Consider the following 15657-nt stretch of genomic DNA (forward strand, 5'->3'; position numbering starts at 1 on the left):
ACCTGAAATACATAATAGAGGCTATATGTCTTCAATGAGTATTTTGGTATATGTTATGTTAGTGGAAATATATGTGTGTCTTAGATCTTAATAATGGTTACAATTTAAGTGGTCTCAGTTACAGATAAATATACTCATTCATTTTTATTAAAAAGGCTTACTGAAGGTGCAATGATATTTTAAACAGCTGGTATTCGTTAGTCAATACAATACATGTAATTCTTCGTGGTCAATTCTCGGTAAAAGTTATCTATTGGACTCCCCTTGCATTTTTCATTATGGCATGGATGTAAACATTAGTTTTGCTCTCAGTCAATTTTTTTATCACAATCAGATTTTCTGCTTTGACGTTTGTTGACTTCGCCAACTCGCAACCAAATTGTCACCTTCCTACCCAATCTAGACCTCAGGCTGTACTATAGATCAATCTGTCACTCTGTTACAACAACCAAGCTTTCGGGTCGTGTCGTGGATGGGGGGGGGGGGGGGTGAGGGGGTTCAACATAATTTTAGCCCTGTCCTCAACTTAGAATTAATTTCTGTTTTGCTTGTGTCAAATGAGAGTATTCTAAGCTAGTTTACTGTACTGATGTGTGAAAAATGATGCAGCTGTTTTAGACTTTGGTCACCACAGTTTACATTTTTGTAATTTTTCTACATAAGTGTCATAAAATGTCCTAGAACTTTGTTACTTGCTTCCTTGATAGCAAATTAAATTGCAGGTGTAATATTCCTCCAGAAACATTAACAACTACTTTACATATACCAGTACAAATGAAATATGGAAACATTCAATAGTGGCCTTTGTGTTTGACTTGTGACATTACCAATTGCCACATACAAACATCTTATTTACATGCAGTATGGCGATCATTATGTCATTCAAACAACCATAAGAGAAGCATAATAGAAAATGTATTCAAAATAATCTTAAAACAAATATCCAACTAACAGGATACTCATGGGAAACTGGGGGTTTTGCGTAGGGACATACCATACAAATGTTGCCACTCCCCTCACATAGGAACTGAAGTCAAAAACCAAACAAAATTCCATGATCGTCTCAATACAGAAAGATCAAAAAATTGGTATGATCGTCTTCACTTAATGTCTATAGGTAAACTGAATTTCGCGATACCAGCTAATGATGAAACAGCAACATAACTGTTGGTACTAATAAATTCACTTGACCTATATAGCTAAAACAAACTCCATGCTACTTACCAGTGAAAATCACAGTGATATTTGCAGAGAGAACACTGCAAATGCTAGTACCAATAATTTCACTTAACCTATACAGCTAACAGATCTCTGACAGCAAAACAAAAAAGTAAGTATATAATACTTGTGGTATCAGTCAGTTTGCTTGACCTACATAGCTGAAATGAAGTCTGCCATAACGACCAAAGACACATGATTGATGCCCGAGAAGTAACAATTTGTTTACAAAATAGGGCAGATATAATTAGCTACACATTACCTACACTGATAAAATCGACTCCACAGTGCTGAATAACTAGGAATAGACAGTATTCACAAACAAACCAAATAATATAATTTTATTTATGTTGTCTTGTATCATTAATTTCAGTCAACCTAAACAACAAAAATAAAACTACAATTCCATTAAACATATGTCACTATGATCATAATTAAAAAAAAAAAAAATGTTTTAACAACGTACTTACGAAAAAAATGCCAAATAAAAAGATTTAAAAAAAGAAAACATCATTAAACAATCCAAATAACACAAAAAGAACACAGCCAAATAAGGAAATCCACCCTATTTGTTTTCCCTGATACAGTCATTTTCACACATACTTCTTGCAGAAGACACAAATGGATCAGAATTTCACAAGCATTCAGAAATTGCACTTTTTGGCTTGAGAACTTTAGAATAGGAGGTACTAAGGAGTTCTATTCACACAAGGACCACAGAAATAGTAATTAAAGGTGTGCTTCATAATGTACAATCATTTCTTTATGATCTTACTCTGTGTGAAGAGAAAAGAAATACTCTGCTGTACTCATTTTTTAACTCTTAGTAATGCAGGATTCTTATGTTCATTTGTTGGTTAGGCTTTTGTGTGTATGATGTGCCTGCTCTGTAACATGCTGCATGAACTGCTGTGATGCGTACATGCGTTTTTTATGGTTGTGTGTGAAATGAAACATGTTTCATTGTTGTGTATTATGTGCTAACTCTGTAACATGCTACATGGATGGCCGTGATGAGTACTTATGTTTTTGTGGTTGTGTGTGAAATGAAACATGTTGCGTTGTCTCCTAGCTTACTGTGCTTGAAAAGTGACAAGGAGTTTGCTTAAATTAATGCAATATGTAGTTTAAAATCTGAAATATCTTATGCATTTTTACAGGAACCACTGTATAGCTTTTCATAAGGCACTTACGGGAAGCTTACTATTTGACTCACAATGGTGCCATACAGTGAAGTGATTGATAACTCAATACTTTCTCCCCTTATTGGCAAAATTTTGGTGACAAAAATATCGTCCATCACCAGGATTAGAACAAGCAACTACAGCATTTGGCAGTACTGCATTATGATTTAATGATGTTTTCTTGGGGGGGGGGGGGGGGGGGGGGATGACTGCAACAGACTTAGATTCATTGCCAAGATAGTGGGAAAATTCTGTTGGTGTAAAAAGGAGACAGCTTACAAATCACTTGTATGTGTCGTCTTAGGATATTGCTCAAGTGTGTGAGACCTGTACCAAACAGGACTAGAGGATGATGAATGTATACAAAGAAAGACATCACAAATAGTCACAGGAGAGTGTCACAGAAATGCTGGAAAAGTTTCAAGAACCCATATTATGTGAAGAACCTAGGAATATAATATAGCTCAAAACAAATAACTCTCTTGGGCGCTGCAAAGATGAGATTAGACTAATTACAGTATGCAAGGAGACATGTAAGTACTAATTCTTCCTGGATTCCATATGCAAATCGAAGAGGAAGAGGCCGTAATATGTGATTCCGGAGGAAGTACTCTCTTGCACACCCTTCACAGTGGTTTACAAAGTATGTCTATCAATACAGGATATGAAATGGAAATTCTGTGGTTAAATATAAGCATGCCTTGTGCTGCCACCTCTGACTATCGTGCCTGGGAATGAGGAACGTCCTCCCTATAATCATTCTCACCCTACCAGCAGGTATCCTGCCTTCCACCCATCTGCACAAAATCCTAGTCCATCCATATGTCACACATACTCCCAACCCATTGCCACAAGGGTTATAGACCTGCGGAAACACAGGTGCAAGACCTGTTCGATCACCCAACCAGCACATCATACTGCAGCACCTCCACAGGCTTCCCTATCCTATTGGAGACAGGCAGTTGTATTACATACCAGCTATGCTGTATTTCTGCACAAAATTGTATGTGAGCATGACCACCAACCAGCTGTCCACTTAAATGTATGGCCACTACTGAACTTTGGCCAAGAGCAGAGTTAGCAGCTGAACATGCTGCTGAGCATAACTTGCTTGATTTCAATGGCTGCTTCCAAACCTGTTTCATCTGGATCCTTCTTCCCAAAACCAGCTTATCTTATTTACAAGAGAGCTGTCTTTGTAATGCATTCTTCAGTCCCATAGTTTCCCTGACCTCAGTCTCCACTAGCCCCTGAACCGACACATCCCCCACACTCCTGAGCTCCTTCCCCGTAGCACTAACTTCTCTCTTCCTGCACTCATATCTCTTCCCCACCATGTCTCTCTGTCTCTGTTCTATCTCCCCCTCTTAATCCACCCCTCTACATCATTGTGTACTGGGCACAGCTTCCCCTGCCTGTGATAAGAATGTGATTCCAGGTGTCACATTCCTATCCTGTGCATCTGCTGCCTCTCCTTTATAACCGTCAGCCACCCTTTCCCAACCAAACTTATTAATTCTCCTCATCCACACCAACCGAGCACAACCCATCAACCCAATCAAACTGCAGTGGCAGCTGAGCAGGTGTACGTGTGCACATGTATGTGTACTCTTTAGCTCCAAAAGAGAGTTCATCTTAAAGCTAGCGGTGTTCTCAGTATTGTTTATGTGCCTATTGACAACTCGTTATCTCAACTATCCAGTGAGTTGTTATGTTTACTCTTTTTAAATTCTTTAGATATAGCATATAAGTGTAGAAAATGGCCCAGCTATTAATTACAATTTTGTTGTTCACCATTCTCAAAACTTTCTGGAAGACTAAATTTGTGTGCCAAACCAGGACTTAGACCTAGACCCTAACATTTCATCAGCAATGCATTTTCCAGCTGAGCCCAATGCACAGTTCAACTCTGTCAGTGTGCTTCGGTACAGAATATGCTCTGCTGTAGAATGAGACATTTATTGTGAGGACATTCCACTGGTTGTGATAAACAGTTCTCCATCATATATATTATCTTAAAGTACTTATCCTACAAGACAGGAGGGAGGTATTGACATATTGTAGCTTTCATGTGTGTGTAGATAGCTAAGTTAGTAAGAGAGTTATTCTTTAATGCCTGGGTTTGGATTTGATCTGCAGTCAGACATACAGTTTTAGTCTCTCAGAAATTTTCTATATAGTGAACTCTGTACTGCAAAGTGGACATTCATTTTAGACATCAGGTAGTGTTAAGGTGATATGACATTGAAGTTTTTCATGGCAGCATCCATGTATAAAATTTTTGCAGTGTTCAGACCCCATCATATTTAAGTTAAAACATGACCTTCTGAAGGTAATCACCATCTTGTACATCAGGAGATGACTGACTGCCAGCAGTAAGTCTGCCTCCTTTTTATGGGTGTTCAAGCTTGATGTTGGTCACTTGACATCATTAGGTGTTTTGACTACTATTGATGGAGGCATGTCACCTGGAGGACGGGATTCACATGCACAAATGAGGTAACTCAGCTGTGAGGCAGTAATGGACCCTTTCTCCAACTGGTTTGTGACAGAGGGGTGGAAGGGGAATGGAAATCATCCCCAGCATCACCTATATCCGTAAGAATTAATTTTTTTGGCTTTATTTCTTTGAAGAGATTCTGTCTCAAGTGTTCATTTCCAGGCACCACTCAGATTGCAACCTCTGCTTGTTTTAAAATTATTGGTGCACACGTGAATTTCTACCTCTTCTGTGTTGCAGAGTCTCTGTAAGTCAAAGCATGGAAGAGAATTGTCTGTAAGGCTGTCTTCCATTATCACTGGTTTTTCAAAATTTGTGTATTTGGTGTTCTGTCTGTGATTCGTGCAGATTAATCTGACCACATGAATTCCACACATTCAAAAATTAGGTTTACTATGGAGATGTGAATGAAAAGCAAGTGCTTGGTCATGTTTGTTCAGTGGAAATTGGGTGGACAATTAGGTCAGTCCCTGTACAGAAATTTGACATATACAGATATTTATTTAAATAAGCAGACTTTTCATCATCCAGCTCAAAAATTCTGTTCTGAGCGTCTTATTACACAGACCACAGCTATTTCCAGATCATGATCACCCGGGATCTGAATTAAAACATCATAAGAGTTTTATGATCTTAAGAATGTGTTCAGGAAAACCTATAAAAAGCACATCAAATTATTGGTGCATTCCCTGGTAAATGTTGGTGCAAACACATTCAGAAGACAAACCTGTAATACTCATTCCATTCTGTGGAGTGAGCTCTAGCAAGACTGGGTGCATGGTAGGTAAATATGGTATTAGACCATTATTCCAATCTACTTGGGAAATTTATAGTCTTGTTGCACCCAGTGAAAGACAGCCCGATCTGAGATTATTTGGTGTCTACAATAAGCTATGTGAATGTGGGGCAGACAGTGTGTATCATTGCTCTGCATTGCACTGAACATAGATGGTACATCAAGTATAGAAATCCTGAAAAATCAGCAATAATGAAACACAGCCTTATGGAAGTGTGTAAGGTTAACTTGGAGAATATGAAGATCCTCTCTCATGCATAGACATATTAGGATGTTACAATTAAAGAAGTGGTAGAAATTAATCATTGCTTGGTGGCACTTAACTGCCTCATTGGCGATTCCCATATTTGCGCATGCGAATCTCGCCATCCAGGTGACATCACTTTGCCAACAGAAGTTAGAAAAGCAAGCGGATGTCAACCAACCAATGGCAGTCTTGAACACCAGTATAAAAGAGTCAGTCAGTCTTCTTCTGGTGTACAAGAAGGTGATTATCTTCGAAAAGTTGAGTCTTATCTCAGGTTTGTCCCGGTTTGAACAATGAAAAAAATATATATACAGTTAAGGTGTTATGCTTTGCATGTGGCATGTAATTTTTGGATATGTTGATCTAATGCACTCTATTTGAGTGATAGAATATAGATTCTTATCACAGTTAACTATGTTATATTGTCATTTAAATGAAATAAAACCATTTGCCTTTAATGTGGAGTCTTTAATCTTAAATGTGAGCTATAATCTGTCTGCCCAGTCTGAATTTATATTCACCATAGGTTTTGTAATAATGTTGTATATATTATGTAGTAATTCCCCCCCCCCCCCCCCCCCCCCAGTACAAACATATTCTAGAAACTGTACTCTAATAAATATTAGGTTGCTGCATAAGTACGTAGTATTTTTCCATAAGTTTAATAAACACAACAGATACACATAACAGAGAATTTACTCATCAATAGTGTAGTCTCCTTCACTACTCACACAGTCTGCCGACACTGGGGTAACTTTTCGATTCCGCAACTGTAGAAATCATTTAGTTTTGAGGTAAAGAACTCATGTTCGGAGTGCATTTTCATCTGGAGTGGAAATTCCTTGAAGGTTGTTCAATAGGGAGCAGAAAAGTTGAAAATCTGAGGGTGCAAGATCAGGTGAATAAGGAGGGTGCAGAATGACTTCCCATCCCAACTGTTTGGTGTTTTTTGTCAGTCTAGCTGAATGCAGGCGAGCGTTTTTGTGGAGTAGCATCACTTCGTGCTGTCTTCCTGGTCTTTGTTCTTGGATTGCAGCTGCAAGACTTCTCAGTTGTTGACAGTAAATGTCAGCAGTGATGGTTACACATTGGGAAGCAAGTGATGGTTGCACATTGGGAAGCAATTTGTAGTACTACACCATACAATTTCTGTCCCACCAGATACATAATGTTGTCTTTTGTGGATGCATTAGGTCTTCCACCAGATACATACCATTATCTATTGTGGATGTGCAGTGGTCTTTATATGGGGAGTTGCTGCTTTGTTTGAGCTTAACTGTTCCTTTTTTTTGCCTTACATTAGCATAAAGACACTGTTTTTCATCACCACTAAAAATACAGGATGGAAATGGTGGGTGCTGTTCATGAACCAATTAATGACAAGCAAGCACAGATGCATATAGCCTATATGGTCATCCGCTGATTTTTGTGATTTTGTCATGTAGCGTGCTGTATCCATGCACCCTATGGTGGAATGATCATAGTTCATCACATTTGTGAATTCAAGTACACTAATGTGGAGCATTGTGAATTAATGTGTTTAAACCATCTTTATCAAACCCCAAAGGTCTTTCTGAATGTGGAGAGTCACGAAGGTCAAAAAGGTCCTCCTTAAAACAGAAAACCATTTTCTTGCTGTGCTCTATCCATTGGCATTATCGTCATACTTGGCACAAATGTTTCTGACTGCCTCCATTGCTGTCACCCCTCTATTGAACTGAAACAGAAGAATATGTCGGAAATGTTCTGATATCTCCACTTGGCACTTCATTTTCTAGTTTCCACAACTCCATTCACTTACCTCCAAATGACAAAATGACAATATGTAAAGTGAAACAGCAACAGTAAACTAGAAATAAAAAAATTACAAACGATAAATAAATTCATAGTAATAGGAATACCAACATGTTGAACAAAAACACAATGAACTTATGCACCAGCCTAATATGTCAGATGATTTGGAAAGTTTCTTTTGGAGAAAGATGTATTGAACATGAAAATAAAATTTGAAATATGATGAGTCTCCTCAGCAGCATGTTTATTGTACTTTGTGTGGAATGCAGAGGGATAATCAGCTAATTCCCCTGCATTCCATTTGTGGACATATCTTCCACATTATAGCGCTAATAAAACTGTAAAAATCAATTTATGTGTTCCCAGAGCTTAGTATAAAAAGAAACTGCATAATCTAAAAGCAAGTGCAAGCATCAATTTGTATGACCCCACCTCATTTACTTAATGCTATATATAATATTTAAGCACTCATTTTTATTTAGTTTTCCATTTTCTATGTCTTCATTGACAGCAGGCTGCAACCAGCAGATTTTATAGTAGTTTGGTCCCCAAAGTTACAGAACATCATAACAGCAAAATGCAGTGTTGTAGTGCCATTTTGACAATTTTGGCAGGGCAGCAGTATCTCCTGGTATCAAAAGTTGCAACATAGTCATGGAGTAGACACAGTGATCTAGGAATATAAATCATATTGTCTTTTTATTTGCAGTTACTCATAAAAAAGGCAATTTCTTTGGCCCATAATGACCATCCAAACCTAAAATAATATAGAGAGACATAATAGAAAAGAACACAATCTTTTATATTGTGCATCACATGGCGAAATAAGAAACTTAACATTGGCAGAGAAACTCAAATGATAGCTGAACATGCATATAATTGGTCCACAGCTAATAGTTCAAGTCTTATTCTCACAAAGACTTGTACTGTGCATCTTCAGACCCGCACTAATTTTTTGACAGAGTAGCCATTAATGATAATACATTAACCCTGCAGTGGTCATGCTCTAAAAAGAAACGTCAGTGATCACATGGGCTACGTGAGTATGCCACTTTCTCATCTAAAACATTACATAATCACTTTTTGAAAAAGTTTTTCTCTGAGTCACATTTTTGAAAAATCAGCAAAATTATTATAGTTCTAATTTTAACTAAACTCACACCTTTTTCTGTGACTGAGATAAAAAGAAAGATAGTGTGAAATATATTAATCTAATCATGATTCCCTGTACAAGACATATGGAGGAATTTAAAATATTGGGGCAAATGGTTTTCTGACACGAATTGCACATCTTTCAAGTACTTCTATGCGTGCTGTTTCACAGACATAGCAACATTCCACAGAGATCTTCTGTCTCATTCTAGAAGTCAATGGCTGGCTTCCTACCAGAGAAATGGAAAGAAAAACTTATTTTTGACAACAGTAAGTGTTTTGTCCCCAAAGATAAAAGATAAATCTTGCCAACATTTTATATTCCAATCTTCCATGGGCAAGTGTTTTCACCCCACCAGAGACAGGTCGATAAGCTGGCCTCGGCATTCAACAGCAATGTAGTTTTTGTTCACTGTTTTCAGATGCCACCCTGGGACTTCTTTTTATTGTTCAGACTTGCAATGATGGTTCTGATCTTCAAGAACATCCTCTTCATCTTTAGAACTTGGAGCAGTTTCCTCCAGTCATGCTAGGATTGGAACTTGTTCTCTTACATCCTCATTTTTTAAAAAATTTTAAGAAATGATATGATTATTTTACATTTATATACATTCTAGAACAATAATAAGTCAATATCATATATACATATATTTCTACCAAAGATAGTGTAATAAGGCACACAGAAGAAATGCTGTGTGTCAGAAATACATAAAAGGTTATGTGGGTTATAGTGGTAGATCATTGACTTCACTGAACTCACACGACACAATCACATGAAGGGTGCTTGTACTAATCTGAGGGCATTCGCCAGCTACTCATCTTAAACTGCACTAAGGCTCAAAACGTCAGCATCACCTGATTTTCATTGTTTTAAATTTATATAAGTGGATTAGATATGTTGTGACTCACCGATCTTTCAAAGTGCCGCCGCGCAGTTACGCGCGTCCTCTACGTGGGGTGCTGTCTGTCAGCCATGCAGCAGCTGCACCACCTAAGCGGCCAGCCAGCCAGCGGAAGCTAGACTTGGACTCGGTTATGATTTGACTTTTAAAGTGTACACACATCTTACTCTGTTTACTTGATCTGTGACTTTCATGTATTGCGTCTTCCTTGAAATATATTTGTTCAACTTGAAGTTATCACAAGACATGTAATTCTTGTGATTACTGTAGGGTAAAGTGAAACACAACGTGCAAAAGCTTAGCATCCAGTTAGATAACAAGTTACAATGGAGTCAACACGTATATAAACTAATCAAGAAGCTGTTTTCAGAGTATTGTGTTCTCAGAAGCATCTCTAATTGTGTTGATGTTAAGACAAGAGTGTTGCTTATTTTGCATCTTTTCACTTTCCGTTGTAGCACTGAATTATCTTCTCAGGCAATACACCTAAAGCAAGTGAAGTGTTTATTCAGAAGAAGCAAGCACTATTAATATTGTGTACAATAGATAAACGTATTCTCTTGCAGAAGCCTTTTACACTCACTTCCAAATTTTTTTCCCCCTTGATGATAAAAATCAGTCTAACCTGAACTGTGATTTACGCATTCACAATACAGGACAAAAATAATTTTGATATAGACTTTGCCTCATTGTCCAAGATTCAGAGTGGAGTTATGTACTCTGTTGGAGAAATATTCAACAAGCTCCCATCTAACACAAAGCATGAAATTGGGAGTTCTTACCAATTAAAAACAAGGTTAAAACATACCTTATTAGCTGATCTTTCTACAAGTTATCTGAATATATAGATCAGGGATTGGAAAGTTCTGTTAGCTGCATGGCAAGTAGTTATGTTTGTTATAAAGCTGCATGACAAGCAGTAATATTCTGTAAATAGCACTCACTATATGTAGATGTGGAAAAACATTTTCTTTGAAAAATACCATTGTAATCTGTATGTATAAAAGGCAGTGTTCCGACCGACTGACTGACTGATTCGCTGTTAAGGCAGTTTTGAAGCTAGAACTATGAAAATTGGTGTTTGCTTTCTCAGTCAGAAATTTAAAAAAAAAATGTGTTTCAGCATTTTTGGAAATTCTATCCCTAAAGGGTATAAGATTTTTTTGAAAATAAATCATTAATAAAGAACTACCAAAGCATTTTTAAAGCTACTTCTATGGAAATTAGTATTTGACTTCTCAGTTAGAAATTGGAAAAATACTTTTTTCAATGTTTTTGGGAATTCAACACCTAAGGGAGTTAAATAGGGGATTAAAATTTTATGAAATTACTAGCTGTCATCTGCTGCTTTGTTCCCATATCACTAGCTTTGTTATGATGAGTGATGATGAGAAAGTAAGCTAGTCATTTTACAAGATGTCTGTGTATATAGTGGTTTGGAGACATATTTTTTTAAAAAATGTATGCAGTGCTGGTGTGTAGATTCATACTGAGTGTGTTTCTATTATTTTGCTGCGTGGTGGATCTGAAAGCATGCATTATATTTTCTAATTATATTTTAAAAATCCCTTTATTTATTACGTCTGTGCAGAAGTAAAGCTTTTAGGGGTTTCTCTGGCTCGCCTTGTAGTAGATGTGAGAGTTCGCCACCAGAGCAACACATACCAGCCTTATCTCCCTTCCATTTTAATGCATTATGGTGCCTACATCTTTTATCCACCCACTACGATGACTAATGTATGATTAATATAGTCAGTTAATAAATCATAATCACGTGCTGCCTCAACAAAAGCCTCCCACATACCACATGTAAAGGTACGACTCTCTGTTTGTCGTACAAACTTTAAATGATCCATCATGTGAGTCTTCGAGCATCTTGGAACCTTAAGAGACCGATGATGTTCAGCATCTAAAATGCAGTGGGCTTGTAAGTGTTGTAATGTCTCTGTAGCACTTAAGGTCACCTGACGCTCTGCATTGAAGTTCCGGTGGACATGAGAATGCTTTGATGTTTGTTGGATTTGAGTAACTTTCGCAGCTTGCACTCTCTTAAAACTATGTACTAAATCCGACTTACATTTACAATGCTTGTAGTAATAGTTTTAAATATGGTTCCTGGGCTTACCATCTGACTTTATTCTCATATCTCCACAAAAATTCTCAACCTATGCCAGGTGGTGTAGAAAGTCAGTACCATAAACCACGTGCACAATAACATTGGATTTGCACTGTCATGGAATAAGCTATAGACACAAAGAGTCGTCGTCCATTGCGTCAGCACCATTTGCATGCCATTCTCCTACACCACATTGAAAAATATTAGTAATACTGAAAAAGATACAACCTCTAAAGTAGCCTGTGCTCTTCCTCAGGGCTTAGGCTATCTCCATACCAAATACCATCAGACTCGGTTCGGCAGTAGTGTCATGAAATGAGTTACTTTCAAAATTAATAACACTGGTATTAGTTTCCAAGTATGGATTAAACATGTTGAGAATTGAATAAACATTGTATTGATTACACTGAATCATACTACGTAGCACAAGAGTACGTAGCTTTTTCAAAGAGTAAATATTTTTCCTTAATTCGTGTAATATTTTTCAAATCTATAAAGATCTTGTACTGCACATTTTTTAAACTAGCCTATCTTCTTCATCATTGTTCATGCTGTCTCACGCAATATTTCATGGATATCGGTTCGGTGGTTTAGTTGTGGGAACATAGCAGAGTTAGTTTTGAATTTATAATATTTGTGTGGAAGTACAGATTGACATGGATTAAAAATGTTGAGGATTATACAAGCATTGTGTTCCAGTTGTTACCCATGGCTGCTGTTGTGCATTATTAAAATGAAATGAAATGTGCATACGGCTTTATTGGAAAGAGATCCCAGTAGAGATGTTCAGGAGCTAGGTGCAAGTCTTTTTATTTGACGCTACTTCAGAGACTCACACATTGATGATGCTAAAATGACGACAATGCCCACATTGAGATGTGAGCAGGGGGGGGGGATGCATGTGGTAATTGAACCTGGGAACACTTGATTGAGAAACAGCAACACTAACTACATGACCGTGAGCTAGTCATACAAATTTGAATGCAACAAAGAAGTTATAAGAAATGCGTATCACTCAGCAGCTAAAATGTGATGGGTTTGTCACTGATATTAGTAAGGAGATATGGACTAAACACATAGAGGTTTTGCACATTGTATTCATTACGTTGAGTCCTATCATGTAGAATATATCAAACAATAAAAACGTTTTCAAAAGCCAAAGAGTAATTGTTGTTCCATATTTTGTGTTATATTTTTCAAATCAATAAATACTTTGTGTTACACTGTTATTCCTCAGCATTCAAACTACCTCCATACCAAATTTTATCAAAATCGGTTTAGCAGTGTAATTGTGAAAATGTAACAGACAGTTACATTCACATTTATAATATTGGTATGGATTTCATTATAAAAGCATTTTGAAAGCTAAAGCTATGAAAATTTATATTTCACCTCTCTGTTAGAAATAAAATAATACATGTTTCACTGTTTTTGGGAATTTGGCCCCTAAGGGGGTGAAATAGGGGATGAAAATTTTTAAGAAAATTTTTTATTATATTAAAAAATTTTTAAAGCTATGAAAATTGGCATTCGACTTCTCGACAGTATAGGTAAAGGTAGATTTCTACTTACTGTAAAGATGACATGTTAAATTGCAGAAAGTCACAATTAAAAGACACATACACATAAGCTTTCAGCCACAGCCTTCATCAGAAAAAGACACACACACACCATTCATTTACACAAGCAAGCACTTTTCATTCACACAGGATCGCCAACTCGGCGGCTTGGACCAGAATTGGCAGAGTGGCAGTCATGTGTATGTGAAGTGTGCTTCCTTGTGTGAGTGAGTGGTGTGTGTTTCTTTTTCTGAAGAAGGCTGTTGCCAAAAGCTTTTGTGTAAGGTCTTTGTAATTGTGCCTGTATACAGCTTAATGTGTCATCTTTACAACAAGAACAATCTGTTTTTTCCTACATTGTTGTTATTCCAACCTTGAGTTTCTATTGTTTTACTTCATCTCTTGGTCAGCTATAAAGAAATGTATGTTAGGGGATGAAAGTTTCTATCGAAATATTACCAAAAGAATGCAAAAGACGTAATTAGCAAAAGCCTTGAACTCCAGCTACCAGAATTGCTTTTTGGTCAGAAGTACATTTGGAAAAGACCATGCTTCCATGCCCTTTATTAGTGTAAAGAGGTTAGTTGGTGTTCCAATTTGTGAACAATGTAAACCTTCGAATGAAGGAAAACTAAAAAGAAAAATGTGTGCAGACTATACAGTCTACACACGTGAAGCAGTAAGTGCTAAGCCAGTTAAGTAAATATGAAGGTACTAATGGCAAATGTCAGCAGCTTTATAGTAAAACTGGGGAGGCAGCAGCTTTTTTCAAAGTAGCAGTGTTCTTACTAATTTAGTCGGTTAATTTTAGATGATGTGTATTTGAATAGCATTAAGTTTCCATAATATTGCTGTCCCTTGTTAATGTCTACCTTGACTCATTCCGTACCTCTGAAGGTTCTTCTTCTTGTTGTTACCTATGGAACAAATGGATGAAATGAATAAAGTATGTAAGTGAAACTGTCATATGTGAGTAAAAGAAAGAGTGTTAACACGTCGGAATAATATATAAGAGTATATTACAGTTCAAATATAGAAATAAGCCTAAAAGGCTACACTGTTTTGTGATAAAAGCAGACTTCCACATACGACCCAGTATAACTGGAGACACATTACAATCGTACAATATTATGTTACGGACTGAGGTACAGCAATGACAAGCATGCATACAACCAGACATGCCAGGTTTGCTACTGCACGTGGGATAGTCATATACATCATTTATTGAATAAAACGAAAGAACCTATTTCACATTAAAGCAAGACTTATACTCAGCAGACAAATAAAGAGAACCAACAGAGTTTTCAGAACAGACTCAGAATATTGACAATTAACAAGAAAGAAATAACAGAAACATTAAAATATCAATAGTAATGACTGGACAGAACTTCCAGAAAAAAGAAATAATTGATAAAACTGGGACAAATGAACACAGATCGTGGAATATGACATGCTGTAGAGCCATAGAAGACAGAATACAAATCTAGAAAAAATTTACAACCATAAAAACAACCAAAAAACGGGAAAAAATTAACAAGATATCAAAGACCTCTTCAAAAATAAGCCATAGAGGAAAAATAGAGGTTACAAAAATAAGAAAATAGATGATGACTGAAACAGAAGCAACACACACATTTTTTACAGAACATTCAGAGAAAATATGATGGGATATCAATCATTGAGTTTATGCATCAAGAGACAAGATGGAACAATGGGGATAAACTTGAAAAGAACTGTGTGATATTGGCTCAGTACTTTGAAACACTACTCAACTGTGATGAACTAACACAGAGACTAACGTTCAAAAAGCAAGAATCTAACCTATTTTCCAAATCTCCAATGTATGAAGGAACTGTGCACATAATAAAATTATTGCAAAATAATAGAACACCTGGAGCCGATAGATATATTCCAGAAATCTGAAAATTAGACCATGAAAACATTACACCCAAAATACACAGAACCATTGAAAACATGTAGGGAACAGGAAAAGTACTAGAAAATGGAAGACAGCCCTCGTACACACCTTCCACAAGAAAGAAGACAAAATGGACCACAGTAACTACAGAGGAATTCCACAACTAAATTTTATATACAAAATTATGTTAAGATCCGTTAAATTGGCTATCGCATGAGGTGGATCCACAGATAGGAGAATACCAAGAAGGGTTCAGAAAGGGAAGATAATG

At 36.8% G+C, this 15657-nt stretch overlaps 1 protein-coding gene across 1 annotated transcript in view; it reads left to right on the top strand.

The window, feature by feature from the left end:
- The window catches only part of LOC124607181 (zinc finger protein sdz-12), a 70714-nt gene that overhangs the window by 1908 nt on the left and 53149 nt on the right, over positions 1 to 15657 (top strand). The gene's annotated exons all lie outside the window — the stretch shown is intronic.

This window comes from Schistocerca americana, chromosome 3 (assembly GCF_021461395.2).
Source record: "Schistocerca americana isolate TAMUIC-IGC-003095 chromosome 3, iqSchAmer2.1, whole genome shotgun sequence".
Classification (NCBI taxonomy): domain Eukaryota; kingdom Metazoa; phylum Arthropoda; class Insecta; order Orthoptera; family Acrididae; genus Schistocerca; species Schistocerca americana.